General features: G+C 36.9%; 1 protein-coding gene across 1 annotated transcript in view; it reads left to right on the forward strand.

The window, feature by feature from the left end:
- The first annotated feature begins 4,231 nt into the window (after positions 1–4,231).
- Positions 4,232–15,059, forward strand: part of LOC133535279 (protein kinase C delta type-like) — a 35,979-nt gene continuing 25,151 nt past the window's right edge. The window contains exon 1 of the mRNA XM_061874957.1: positions 4,232–4,421. The gene's annotated coding sequence lies outside the window, so the exon portion shown is untranslated. The remainder of the gene's footprint in view (positions 4,422–15,059) is intronic.

A 15,059-nucleotide genomic window follows, 5' to 3' on the forward strand; every position in this document is an offset into this window, starting at 1 on the left:
GGGGTCCACGTTAATCAAATCATGGTAATTCATGCAGGACCCAGCAGACACAAAACATTAAAACAACGTTGAGAACTTGTTGAATTAGGTCCTGACATTGAGCCATTCAAAAATAACGTTGAAACAACATTGCTTTTCGACGACGTTTAGTCGATTGAATTTTGGTCATTTCTCAACCAATATTTTACAACACAAACACAAGATGCTTTTTGACAACGTTTATTTAATGTCCGGTTGTGACGTTAATTTGACCATTGAAATTTGGTCATTTTCCCAACCTACAACGTGGATCCCATGTTGAACATCAACGTTGTCTCAATTCACCATTCTAACTATTTTGCAACGTTGTTTCAATGTCAGTTTTAAGGGACATGTGCGTGTAATCAACGTTGTATCAATGCCTTAGACAAATTGTGTAATTTTCATTGTTGTTTCGCTGAGTCCATCAAAGCACAGTGACTCCAGTGGCCACAGGTGCACAGTAAGGAATTTACATTTTGGGCGTCTACATATAGAAAACAAAGACAGTATCAGTATGAAATCGATAACAATGTGATGATATTCAATATTTTTACGTTTTTTTTTGGTAATTTGCTATGTCTTTGAAGAGGGCTCCGTCTCCTCGGGTGGCCTCACAAACTTCTGTACTTTTGTTTTTCTTCGTGAACTCACAGCATCACTCTCATGCAGGTGTTGCTGGGTGTGTGTTTTCGGCATCTTGAGCATTTTTCTTTTGCATTTGTTTTTTGTCACGCATCATTTTTTGTGATTGCCTCATTCTATCGTTGCATTTTTAAAAATTTTTTCCACGTTTTTGGTTTCAGATCATTTCTGTGCTCAGAGCGTTGGGACGTTATCCACGTTGTCGAATACTGCATTAAAGTAGTTTTTGTGCACTATCGAATTGATTTTGCTTAAACCATATTGATTGATTGATTGATTGATTTAGACTTTTATTAGTAGATTGCACAATACAGTACATACTCCATACAATTGACCACTAAATGGTAACACCCGAATGAGTTTTTCAAGTTGTTTAAGTCGGGGGCCAAGTTTATCAATTCATGGTACAAATATATACTATTAGCATAATACAATCATCACACAAGTTAACCATCAGAGTATATACATTGAATTATTTAAATTATTTACTATCCGGGATGTGGAATGTGGAGGGGGTTGTGGCGGGGGGATTAGGTTTGGTTGATATCAGCACTTCAGTCATCAACAATTATATCATCTGAGAAATGGATATTGAAACAGTGTAAGTCTGACTTGGTAGGATATGTACAGCGAGCAGTGAACAAAGTGAGTTTAGAAAGCATAAGAACAAGTACATACATTTGATTATTTACATTTGATTATTTACAATCCGGGGAGGTGGGATGTGGTGGGGGGAGGATGTTAGATGCAGTGGTATCAATTTTCAATGAAAAAAAGATCTTTAGTAGAAGTGGAAATGTTCATTTGTCAATTTTGAATTGCTTTTTGCATGAAAAACTAATATTTTTTAATATAATAAGTTTTTTGTTTATTAATTATATTGGTGTCTGGAAAATATGATGTATTTGAATTATTTCTGGCAAAGCATATGAAATTTTGCCACAAAACTTTTTATAGCCGCATCTTGCTCCATCATGAAAAACACAACGGATGTCACTTTTCCCTGCTTTTGCCCTGTAGCGCACAGCGATGATACTTTTCCCGATAAGCAGTGGTGCTGGAGTTGGATTATGAGGTTTTATTAATTTGTGTTTTAATCATTGAAAAAATTTTTCATGGGAAATAAATACCATTTATTGGCCATTGATTCATTGTAGTACCAAACATGCATCTAATAAATAAATCAATCAATCAAATTTGATTTGAAAATTATAAAAATAATTTCAAAGACCAAGGAACACTTTTTGACCCATTAAGTGGCCTAGTGCAGTGGTTCTTAAATGGGGGTACGCCTACCCCTGGGGGTACTTAAAAGTATGCCAAAGGGTACGTGAGATTTTTTTTTTAAATATTCAAAAAATAGCAACAGTTAAAAAATCCTTTATAAATATATTTATTGAATAAAACTTCAAGAAAATATGAATGTAAGTTCATAAACTGTGAAAAAAATACAACAATCCAATATTCAGTGTTGACAGCTAGAATTTTTTGTGGACATGTTCCGTAAATATTGATGTCAAAGATTTCTTTTTTTGTGAAGAAATGTTAAGAATGAAGTTGATGAATCCAGATGGATCTCTATTACAATCCCCAAAGAGGGCACTTTAAGTTGATGATTACTTCTATGTGTAGAAATCTTTATTTATAATTGAATCACTTGTTTATTTATCAGCAAGTTTTTAGTTATTTTTATATATTGTTTTCCAAATAGTTCAAGAAAGACCACTACAAATGAGCAATATTTTGCACTTTTTAATAAATCAGAAACTGATGACATAGTACTGTATTTTACTTATTTATCTCTTTTTTTTTTTTTTACCAAAAATGCTTTGCTCTGATTAGGGGGTACTTGAATGAAAAAAATGTTCACATGGGGTACATCACTGAAAAAAGGTTGAGAACCACTGTTGTAGAGGACGTTAAAGTCAGTGCAGTGTCGGCTGGGTGAAAATTGGGACAAATTCGAGAGAATGGTCGTGATGATTGTCAGGAGGTGCACTGAAATTCAGGAGTCTCCCGGAAAAATCGTGAGGGTTGGCAAGTATGTTGCTAGGGCGGGAAAGCCATTCATAGAAGGTGAATTCATTAAAAAGTGCATGTTAGATTTTTAAAGAAATCTTTTCTTGCGGCCCAGCCTCACCCAGTTTTTGCATCCAGTGGCCCCCAGGTAAATTTAGTTTGAGACCCCTGGATTAGGGGGTACTTGAATTAAAAAAATGTTCACAGGGGGTACGTCACTGAAAAAAGGTTGAGAACCATTGGTCTAGTGGTTAGAGAGTCCGCCCTTAAATCGGTAGATTGTGAGTTTAAAGGCCTACTGAAACCCACTACTACTAGTCTGATAGTTTATATATCAATGATGAAATATTAACGTTGCAACACATGCCAATATGGCCTTTTTAGTTTACTAAATTCCAATTTAAATTTCCCGGGAGTTTTTTCTTGAAAACGTCGCGTAATGATGACGTGTACGCTTGACGTCATGGGCTGTTAGGAAATATGAGCGCTTAGCACACACACAGCTAAAAGTCGTCTGCTTTAACGGCATTATTACACAGTACTTTGTAGATCTGTGTTGCTCAATCTTTTGCAATCTGTTCAATTAATAATGGAGAATTCACAGTAAAAAGATGGAGTTGGGAAGCTTTAGCTTTTAGCCACACAAACACACGGTGATTCCTTGTTTAAAATTCACGGAGGTGAAACTTTTCTATGGATCACAGCGAACATGGATCCCAACCGAATGTCAACCAGCAGGTTTCGGTGAAAAAATTGTGGTAAAAAGTCGTTTCTTATCGGATATCAGCTGAGGTTGCGCCGCCCATACAGCTGACGTCGACTTCCCTGAGACACTGCGCATCAACACACCCGTGGACTTACACCTCCGACTATCAGGTACTGTTAAACTCACTAAAACACTAGCAACACAATAGAAAGATAAGGGATTTCCCAGAATTATCCTAGTAAATGTGTCTAAAAACATCAGAATCCGTCCCAATGCAATCGCGTTTAGTTTTTTACTTTTTGTTTTTTCTAGTCCGTCGCTATCGATATCCTCAAACACAAATCTTTCATCCTTGCTCAAATTAATGGGGAAAATGTCATTTTCTCGGTCCGAATAGCTGTTTTTGTTGGAGGCTCCTATTAAAATCAATGTGAATATGTGAGGAGCCATCAAAATGTGACGTCATCTTCTGCGACTTCCGGTAGAGGCAGGGCTTTTCTGTTAGCACCGAAAGTTGCGAACTTTATCATGGATGTTCTCTACTAAATCCTTTCAGCAAAAATATGGCAATATCGCGAAACGATCAAGTATGACACATAGAATGGACCTGCTATCCCCGTTTAAATAAGAAAATCTCATTTCAGTAGGCCGTTAAACCCTGGCCTGAGGTTTGTCGGTATTGAGAACACTGGACCTGTATTTAGTTGGTATCGAATCGATCACCAAAAAACTCAGTATCGGCCACCTTAGCGTTCAGGACCAATAGGCGTTTTGTTTGCTGGGTGGGCGTGTTCATGCGGAAGGCACCTGAGTGACGTCACACATTTGCCTACCAGAGTGCCGCCTTGTGCTTCTAGCAGACGTAGCAGTTCCAGCTGGAGGAAGAGACACACACACACACCCTGACACACACGCCGCCGGGTTGAACTACAACACACCACAAAACATCTACAAGTCGGCGACGCCACGAGGGAAAAGTTTGCCGTCGTGGGGGGAAAAGTCGGCGCTCACCAGATACTTAAAGGCGGAAGCGGTAAGTCATATTTTCTTGTGAAACTATTCCTGGCAAACTTAAAATTTGACAGTTAAGTTGAGCTATTTATTCACAATGTAAAATAAAAGTGTTTTTTTGTTAGATTGAAAGGGGTTGTAAAATGCCGGCTGGTACTTGTTGTAGGTGTTACCGTAATACATTGCTGGTACTAGTAGGTGTATTAACCCCAAAGGGGAATAAGCGGTAATAAAATGGAAGGATGGATAGTACGTGTAGTAGTGGTAGGTGTTACCGTAATACCGGCGAAAAAGGGCGCATCTATTTCTGTTTCTGTTCCATACACACGTTCTGCCGTCTTTGCTAATTCATGCGTTTAAATCGACATTATGCATTTGAAACATAACTTAAAACAGCAATGTACAGGACTGTCTCAGAAAATTAGAATATTGTGATAAAGTCCTTTATTTTCCGTAATGCAACTAAAAACATGAAAATGCCATACAATCTGGATTCATTACACATGACATTTTCATGTCTTTAGTTGCATTACGGAAAATAAAGGACTTTATCACAATATTCTAATTTTCTGAGACAGTCTTGTATATGCTTTAAAATGTTAGCGTGATCCATCCATCCATTTTCTACCGCTTATTCCCTGTTGGGGCCGCGGGGGGCGCTGATGCCTATCTCAGCTCCAATCAGGCGGAGGGCGGCGTACACCCTGGACAAATCGCTACCTCATCGCAGGGACAACACTGATAGACGGACAACATTCACACTCACATTCACACACAAGGGCCAATTTAGTGTTGCCAATCAACCTATCCCCAGGTGCATGTCTTTGGAAGTTGGAGGAAGCCGGAGTACCCGGAGGGAACCCACGCATTCACGGGGAGGACATGCAAACTCCACACAGAAAGATCCCGAGCCCGGGATTGAACCCTGACTACTCAGGACCTTCGTATTGTGAGGCAGACGCACTAACCCCTCTCCCACCGTGAAGCCCCATGTTAGCGTGATGTACATCAAAACTGCGCTGTAATTTATATGGGGGATTATTATTCCAGGGTGCATATCTAGTGGTTTATATGAAGTCAATCTAGGCTTAGGCGATGTGGTATAGAAATAAAATATCCGATTTGTTCGAAAACAAAAATCAATTTACGATATTATTCATGAAGAAACCAATAACTGCAAATGACAGATGATTCAAAACAATTTTCGCTTTCATGTGGTGAAAAACTAGTGCAGTAGTTTAAAATGACACATATTTTTACTCTTAGCAAAATATAGTTGGTTATTTTTAGAACAGATATTAAAGTAATTTTGTTGACCCCCACTCTCCTAAAAAACAAACAAGTAAACAGGCGAAAAAACAGATTGATTGAAACTTTTATCAGTAGATTGCACAGTACAATACATATTCCATACCACTAAATTGTAACACCCCAATAAGTTTTTCAACTTGTTTAAGTCGGGGTCCACGTTAATCAATTCATGGTAATCACTGATGCGGACCATGAATTGATTAACGTGGATCCCGACTTAAACAAGTTAAAACATTTATTCGGGTGTTACCATTTAGTGGTCAATTGTACGGAATATGTACTGAACTGTGCAATCTACTAATAAAAGTTTCAATCAATCAAACTGGTCCACGGCACGTTGGACCATTGATTAGTGTGTGTACCTCACAATAAAAAGGTCCCTGGTTCGATCCCTGGTCTCGGGGTTTTTCTGTGTGGAGTTTGCACAAACAAACAAACAAACATCTCCCCCGGACTATGTTGGTTACCTCCGGGTACTCCAGCTTCCTCCCACCTCCAACGACATCCACTTGGGGATAGGTTTATTGGCAACACTAAATTGGCCCTAGCGTGTGAATGTTGTCTGTTTATCTGTGTTGGCCTTGTTGCGATGAGGTGGCGACTTGCCCAGGGTGTACCCCGCCTTCCGCCCACCCGAATGCAGCTTAGATAGGATAGCACCCCCAAGACCCCGAGAGGGACAAGCGGTAGAAAATGGATGGGATGGATGGAAAAACAAACAAAACACATTAATTTTATCTTTTGTAGCTATTTCTGCCATATTTACTGTGATGCTTTTGCTCATGTGGATCAATATGCTTTGTCATAATTTATTAAAATGATCCAACATAGAGCTTTCTATGAAAGGGAAAACTTTCGTCTTAATTATGCTGTGAACAAAAATGTAGCATAACATTGCATGCAAATAAATAAACTGCAACTTGAGATTGACAGTGTTTTTGTGTTGAATAAAATACTTTAGTAGATTGTGATAATTCTATAGTTTTAGTACGCGAATAAACGCAGGCTTTTTCACTGGATAATGGGCACCACATCTTTAGCTTCATGAAGAGCGACCGTTTTAGTTATTGTTTTCCACTGTGCTTCCTTCTAATCTTACATGGTACCTTGAGTAAATTATCTCACCACAGTAAACTGATTTATAGTCGGAGTTTGTTGTTGGTTGTTACGATCTTGTTCACCTCATAAAGAGTTGCATTTCCTGCACTCGGCTAATCGTTTTCATATCAAATGCTGGAATTAGTTTGTTGTGCTGCTTTCTTTTTTAAACAAACTTTTGCTGAAAATCTTTACCACAGAAAACACTACTCATTTCCTTAGAACAAACATCTGCTTTTGTTTGCATTAGCGTTAGCCATGTTTTGTTAGGCGTGTGACTCTCCGCTGAGGAAGTAATGGGAAGGTTAGAAGCTACGGAAGCTTTTGGGGGCAAAAAAATGTCGGAACAGGAGGATACAATCATAGATTTTTTTTGTCCGCAGCAAAAACCTCAAATTTATCTGTAAAATTGACTTATGGCGATAAATCAATTTTATCGATAAATTTGAGGTTTTTGCTAAGTCAATAATAGTTACCTTTGTTTTTCATGGAGCAACAGGTAGTTATTGCTCTGGAAGTTAATAATAGCTACTTTGTTTTTCATGGAGCAACGGGTAGTTATTGTTCTGGTTTGAGAGAAAGCTATAGAGACGTAAAGCACCTTCACTCCCATTTTCACTGTAAATGTAAACATTTACGGCCCGTGGCTAATTTTTCATTGCGCCGTGACATATTTTAAAAACAAATTAACATCCCGGATTAGAAGATTGCACCAAAAAATAATGGAAGAATGGAATCGGCCCAAATCCCTTAAAAAATGACGGCAGTCGAGCGAGCTTGGCCTCGGCATGTAGACAGTTTTTGATCTACGTTTCTCCTGTTTCTGAGAAATTTTTTGCAATGTCTGGTTTCACTTCCATGGTAGCGCATTTCCTTTTCCTCAATTCACAGCCATCGGGGAGGTTTGTCTTGCGCTTGGGAGACACGATGAAGAGTGTAAGGTTGGCGAACAAGATTCGGGTCCTTCCACAATGTAGCTCCAGAGCAAGTCTCATATTTACAGTATGAACAAACCACTTTGATCCAAAATACATATTAGTAATTTAAGGGAGTGGTTTGTAACCATTTAACCCCAAACATCATAAACTGCCTGTATCAGTAATTGGAACAAGGAGAAGGAGGTGGATTAATTAGATGTGCTGCTTGCATATTTTGTGCCTATTTATTGGTCCAGGTTTATGTTACTTAATGGGATTGTGTTAAGCATGTTGGAAATAAACTAAACCATTAAAATGACCAATCCTGTACCAGGGTTGTTTGAGACAATTTCAAAAGTCATACAATGTCTAACATCCTGCTTTGGCAGCATTTTCTATCACTTTTGGAAGCAGCAAAGTGCATGTAATACTGCACCAACCGACTGCAGGTCGTGCTGTGTCAATATTAGCTTGGAGGACGCTCCCGAGACATCTGCTTCGTAAGATGTTGCCCTGTGGAACTTTAAAATGATCTTGCTTAATGAAATAATTTACTACCCTGGAAAGCTGTGTCAGATTTAGTTTTTGTGATTCACCCTTTAGTTAGAAATACTCTACAGAGTATACTCTACAGGCTCTTCAGAAATGAACACCACTTTTAATGAACACACACACACTGAGTGGAAGGATTCATGTTATGCTGGTATGGCAGGTTTGACAGCATGTCAAAGAGTTAAGTTGAAAAGGCAAAAAAGATAATTTCCCTGGAAATGGAAGTAACAGTGAGGTGTATAAATGTGTCATTCAGACTGGTATGTATTACCCATTTCAGGTCATTTGCATAAAATTGTATTTAACCCCTTAACATTCTGACGGCCCGCCGTCAGGCTGTCCATTATTACCAATATGAAACCGAGACTTTACCCCAACCTTTATTTGTGGATTCGGTATGCTATACATCAATTGAAAGCCTATTTAGCTGAGCTTGGAAGGATGGGTGAACCAAAATAATGTTTGTTTTTAGCCTCTTATCGCTTAAATATGTGAATCAATTAGACACATTTTGATTGTTTGTTAACTTTAAAAAGATTCCAAACCCACACATTTATAGAAAGCTTTTCATTTACTTCAGGAATTTATTTTTTATGCATTCTAGCCACAAATATAAATCCTGAAATGCTGACAGTATTTTACTTCTGCTTCTGTAGCCATGCTGTCCATGTTGATCTGAAGTCTTGTGACCCTGTCAGCCATTGACCCTATTTGTATGTGCATGTGTGGCTGGTGGGCAAGGAGAACAAGTGTTAGGCATTAATCTTGCTTAGTTAACGGGAGCAGAGGGCTTTCATTCTGTCCAGCAGCTGTGATGAATTTCATTAAAGGCTGCTTTGTTCAAAGTTATTAGCCTGTGTTCACAAGATGCTGTTACTGTGGCAATATCACATGCCCTTGTGCTTTTATTTGTTTAGTCTGGCCCACACTAGCCATTAGCTTCACCCTTGTAACTTTTTTATTACAAATATTTTAGTTTTCATCATTGTATTTATTTATAATACAATATACTGTGCCTTTCTTGTATTTGTTATTTTCTACATTATTTTTTAGGAATGTTCCGATTAGGGTTTTATTCCGATACCGAGCATCTATGAAGAATATTGGCCGATACCAATACCAATTACATGTATTAACTGTAGATTTTTCTTTGTATTTATGGTGAGTGCTATTGACAGTTTCAAAATATCAACACAATATTAAAATAGTTCCTTATTCTTAATTATTATATACAATTGTTTGAACAAATCAACGTCAATAGTACATAATAACTAAATAAAAGCAAAAACTACTCCTAGAGCTGGGTGATGTACAGAGTTTTTAAGATGTATCAATATATTTTTAAACAAGATATGAATTAAGAAAATATCTTAATATCGATATAATTTGTTTCACGTTAGAACTCCACGGGTAGGGGACAAAATATATGGGAAACATCAATGATGATTAGTTAATTTACGTATAAGAGAATCTGTGATTGGTTGGTTGGTTGGTTTACTATGATAAGTCACGATTGGTTAAGATTAGGGCAAAACATTACGGACAGGCCAATCGGAGGCAAGATAGGGCGGGCCATCAAATCAGAAAAGAACATCGGAACAGACGCGTACAACACAAATAACGAGGAGCGGGTCAATGAAGACAAGAGGGAATATTCAAGCGGGCAATTTATATATTTAAAAAACTAGTGGGAGATGGCAGAGGAATTCTTACTTAAATTTTTCTTTTAATGATGTAAATGACGTCCAGGAAACCCACAATGTGTTTACTTGGCCATATTTAGACAAATGTATGCATCTGGATAAAACAATGCCCAACACATTCATTTTAGTTGTTTACCACTTAAGCCAACTGGTCTCGACATGGAAGACTTGGAATACACATTTAAGAACACACATGATTGTGGACATACAGTATGATGACTTTTGCTATAGTATATCCCGTCTAAATGCTACATTTCATGTTCATTGGTGTTTTAGAACAAGATAATAGTAGCTGACATTTTGTTCATTATTTCCACTGTTTATATTTTGACATTGAATAATTAAATAATTTTTAAACAAACATCATGACTGTAAGATATTTGTTATTTCATGCTATGAATCACAAATGGCTATTCAGATAAAGGAAGTTATGTAATTGAATAAACATTGTTTATACTCTATGATTTTTGCAGTCAAAAGTTGCCTCTGATTATGACAAATGTGAAGGTTTTAGCCACAATCTAACCTCCATTACATCGTCGACTGGGAATTAAAAAGGGCCTGCTTGCAAATGTGTTTTTTATCTGAGTTTGATACATTTTGTATTATTTGCACAGCTATGTTATTTATTTTATGTAGAAATAATATTTTTCTATTTTATGTATACACTCTGTTTTTCAATTTTATTTATGTTATGTAATTCTGTACTACTTAAACTTTTTAATGTGCGATTAATACCCATCTTGACTAACTGGGTTAATAAAGGTGCCACTCACCGTTTACAGCACAGTTGTCATTCAGTTCAATTTCAGTGAATTTCACTCAAAAATGAATATCTTAATATGTATATTTTCACCGGAAAATATATCAAAGATCGAGTTTAAGTAAAAATATATCGAGATATACTTTTTCACTATATCGCCCAGCCCTATACTTACTAAGACTTCCTTTTATCTTGCCATCAAAGTCTTTCTGTGTCTTCAGAATTATTCCCTGATTTTATAAACATTGACAAAAGCAACAAAAAAGATTTTGAGTAAATAAAAATACTGACTTAGTAATTCTATCGCCCGTATACTGATACTAGCCTTGATATTGACACCACCAATTTATAGATCGATCTACCCTCTTACATGTTGTGTACTGACTGTGACAATGCTAACACCCCAACAGTTGTTGTATTATCTTCTCTCAAGACTCTTTTAATCGATGTGTAAATTTCCTGTTATTACCTGCTTACTTTTTGCTGTAAAGCTGCACTTCCAGTATTCTTTTTAAAAAAAAATGTACCAAGCACTTAACTTCTTGGTGTTGTTTAAAGCTAGCTTAACGATTAGTTTACTTATTTGCATGCCTGATCCTGGCTTGCCCTCGGTGTGTAACATGTTTAACCTCGTTCTCCAGTGATAACGATACATGATAATTAAAAAGGCGACCTATTATGCAAAACCAATTTTGTAACTTCTGAAAATTTGAAATCAAACCGTAATGGCATTGTAGAGATATTTATAAAACAATCATGCCGTCCTTCTTACTTACTCCAAACGAGCCGTTTGGAATTTGCCCAATTTGTGACGTTTTTCCCAAGTGTGACGTCAGCAGATATATACATATATGGTTGAGGTTTACCCAAAGAGCATTGCGCGATTCCGCCTTTGCTGTCCAACGCTGTCTAGTCTTTTTTTTCTCTGTCCTCTTTTTGTGAGGCAAACTGGGTCTTTCTTTCACATGCATGTTCCGCTGTTGCCATTTCTATTGCAAAGTAGTGTATTGTTTTAACTGATATCTGTCAGTAGACTCCAAATGGAAGTGCTAGAAACTACAACGTCGCTGACAGGGAGAAGACAGTCAGAAAGCAGCTTGAAGACTGTAAAACAATCTCTGCAAAATGTTTACTAAAAACACCATTATATTATATGTGGACCATAAGGAAGTGTTTCAAAAGTCATAAACCGATGCCTTTAAGATACTAATAAAATGCAGTTTATTTGACAAAATCAAGGTGATTATTAATAGCTTAGGGGAGTGGCTTCACATTGTGTATGGACATACTACATACTACAAACATACCAGAAGAGACTGGCTTTTTTGATCAGCATTGAATGACATTCATCTTTAATATAAACCCTTTAATGAAAATGGAGTGATTCTGACACACGTCATATTCATATTTTTTGTATTTTTTTACTTATTGTTATCATCACCATTAACCTCTGATTGGCTAAGAGAAATTAGGTAGTTTTGTGTTCTGTAGTACTACTCAATTCCAACTTAAGTTCTGGTAACCAAGTGCAGCTGTGGTTTCTTGCACTTTAAAAAGTGCTGTTGGTGTTAGAACCTTATCTCTAAAAATGTGCATGTTTGTCTTCATTGTGCATTTACTCTTATGTTTCAAAAAGTTGTAGGAGTACACAAAAAGACCCAATGAGGTTGGGTAATTATTGTAGTTTGTATATTTAGCAGCACCACATTTCCATGATTACAAATACAGCGTTTCCCGGTCTCCATTTATAATCCGCTACTTTTTTCCAACGCTTTGAACCATGCGCTTAATAAAATGTTGCAGCTAATTTATGGATTTTTCCAGTGTGACGGAGAAGAGCAGCAGAACATTCACACTCACCCACACTTGACTTTCATCCCCTTGTATGCCGTCCCTGACGTCAAGGGCATTATATTAGGAACACCAGTAATGCCATTTCCTCTTATTATCCACTGAAAATACAACTTAAATGTGCACACAATTTACTTGCTGTGTTGTGTTCTCCCTGCCAGCCAAACAATGTCATCTCTTCGGGGTTGGTTGAATATGTTTTTTTGACCAACCCCAAATCCAAAGAAGAATGACCCGGCCATCAAAGAAGACAGTGCTCTCAGTAGGCTACTTTTTGCCAAGTCACAAGCACTGTATTTGGATACAATTGTGAAATAACACAAGTGCCTTTTTCAATGTGTACATCTCCGGATTAATGGTGTTTTCCTAATATGTGCGTATAATAGAATGTATCAAAATATTAGGTGGGTGTGGCTTAAAAACAGGTGCGCTATATTACATGGAAATTACGATATATTTCCTGAAAGTTGTTTACTTTAAACACATACAGGTTCTCTTACATACAGTACACATACAGGTTATTTTTCATTTTAGGAACCTACATGACTAGCATGACTTGAATGGCACAGCTTTAGTATAATTGTGTCAGTTGGTGCTGCCTCAGTAAATAGTCTCTTCGCCCACACTTTCCCTTCCTCTTATGGTAAGTGGCAACAAAGAAACCAAAACCGCCAAATGGGATCAAGCCATTATTGTTTTAGCTATTTCCATCTTTGTGATATGCTAAAATGGGAAAGAGGCGTATTGCTGCGTATTAAAGGGGCATGTTAATCTACTATACCATGACAAGCACACGTGTGACGTATAACATTCATAAGGGTCATAAGTACAATATTTGGACGTTTTTCAGCATTGTATTTATATTTGAGAACAGTTGACAGCCAAAGAACCTTACACCCTCAGGTATTAATTACCAACTTTTTAATGTTCCTGGAAATGTTGTTACTGAAAATCTATTCATTATTACTTTTAACGTGTGGTATGAATGATCTGAACTTCTCTTTGACAGCCAGTGCTGCATTGAGCATATATTTTTGCTGGTGCTGTAGTAGAGTATATATATAGTGGATTTCTTTATGAATGGACAGTAGCTTAGCTTCCAATAGCTGAATGTCATGTTCTACATAGGATTTAATTGATTATTTGAATTAGAAAAAATATTTGACTTATATTATTCTGCTTTGATTATTTGTTTAAGTGTAACTAATAGAAATTGATTTAAAAAAAATTCCAGACCGCATGGAGTGCCCGTAAATTTAAATACATGGACATACACACAGACCCTGCAATAAAGCACACATGAGAGCAGTGGTGTGTGAGCGGAAACAGTCTTTTTTTTAAAAGAATGATTAATACCCACATATTTAATGTGCAATTTAAATGTTGATGATATACAGTACATTTATTAGGGAAAATATTCAAGGTTATGGCAAGCAGAAATGTTGTTTGTTTCAACTATTTCCCCCATAATAATCTTTGTTTATTTGAAACTAATCGATAGATTACTCTATTACTAAAATAATTGATAACTGCTGCCTTGGTCATAAAGTAGTCTACCGATTTTAACCAAGTAGTACACTCCATTTTCCCTCCATTTCTTCAATACACAATTTATCGATAATCATTTCCACACAAATGACCAAATTCTCAGCGATCAGTTAATCAACTAATTAATTTTCAAGCCCAACTCTAGATTTATTGTTACTTTGAGTCATTACATTGAATGTCATTTTGCTGATATTTCCAATGCGCATTTACTTGCTCTAACAATCTGCTTGAGCTTTACCGCTTTTTTGTCGAGTTGATTTTAAAGTGCTTTTGGCACAAAAAAAACCCCACAATACTGTAATTTCTGCAGTTGTGAAGAATACTTTGTATGTGATACTTAGTGTGATTCTCCCAAGCAAATGTGCGCCTGACACTGACCTGTTCAACCAGCTTGTTTACTGTTTATGCATAATTGTATTATTTTCCAGTTGAAGACTTACATGTGTCTCTTCAGCCGGCGAGACCTTATAAAACTGCCTGTTTTTAAACATCTGTGGAATGGAATTTATGTTTTAACTCTTCATTTATTACATATGCTGGAAGTTTGCTCTCATGTTCTTTAACCCATCAAAAGGATTTAAAAGACTAAAACTTTATACTCTTGAGTTATTCACATCCTAATTTCGGTTGTCATTATGTTGAGTTCAGTGTACTGTACCTTATGTATTCATGGAACACACGCACGCACACACATAATTACACACACACTGTTCTGATTCTAAGTTTTCTTTCGTCTTGCGTCCACCAGCCCAGCTTCCTGGTAATGTTTATTTTGTTCACTACTGCTTTTTTCCCATCCCGCCCCTTCCTGAATTGCATATACTCATATAAAGCCCATGTTTTAGGTAGAATTGACACTAGCTTGTGTTTGTGTGGTGTTAAGAGTTATCGTATCGTTATTATACTATATTATTACA

The sequence above is a fragment of the Nerophis ophidion genome, linkage group LG16 (assembly GCF_033978795.1).
Source record: "Nerophis ophidion isolate RoL-2023_Sa linkage group LG16, RoL_Noph_v1.0, whole genome shotgun sequence".
Taxonomy (NCBI): Eukaryota; Metazoa; Chordata; class Actinopteri; order Syngnathiformes; family Syngnathidae; genus Nerophis; species Nerophis ophidion.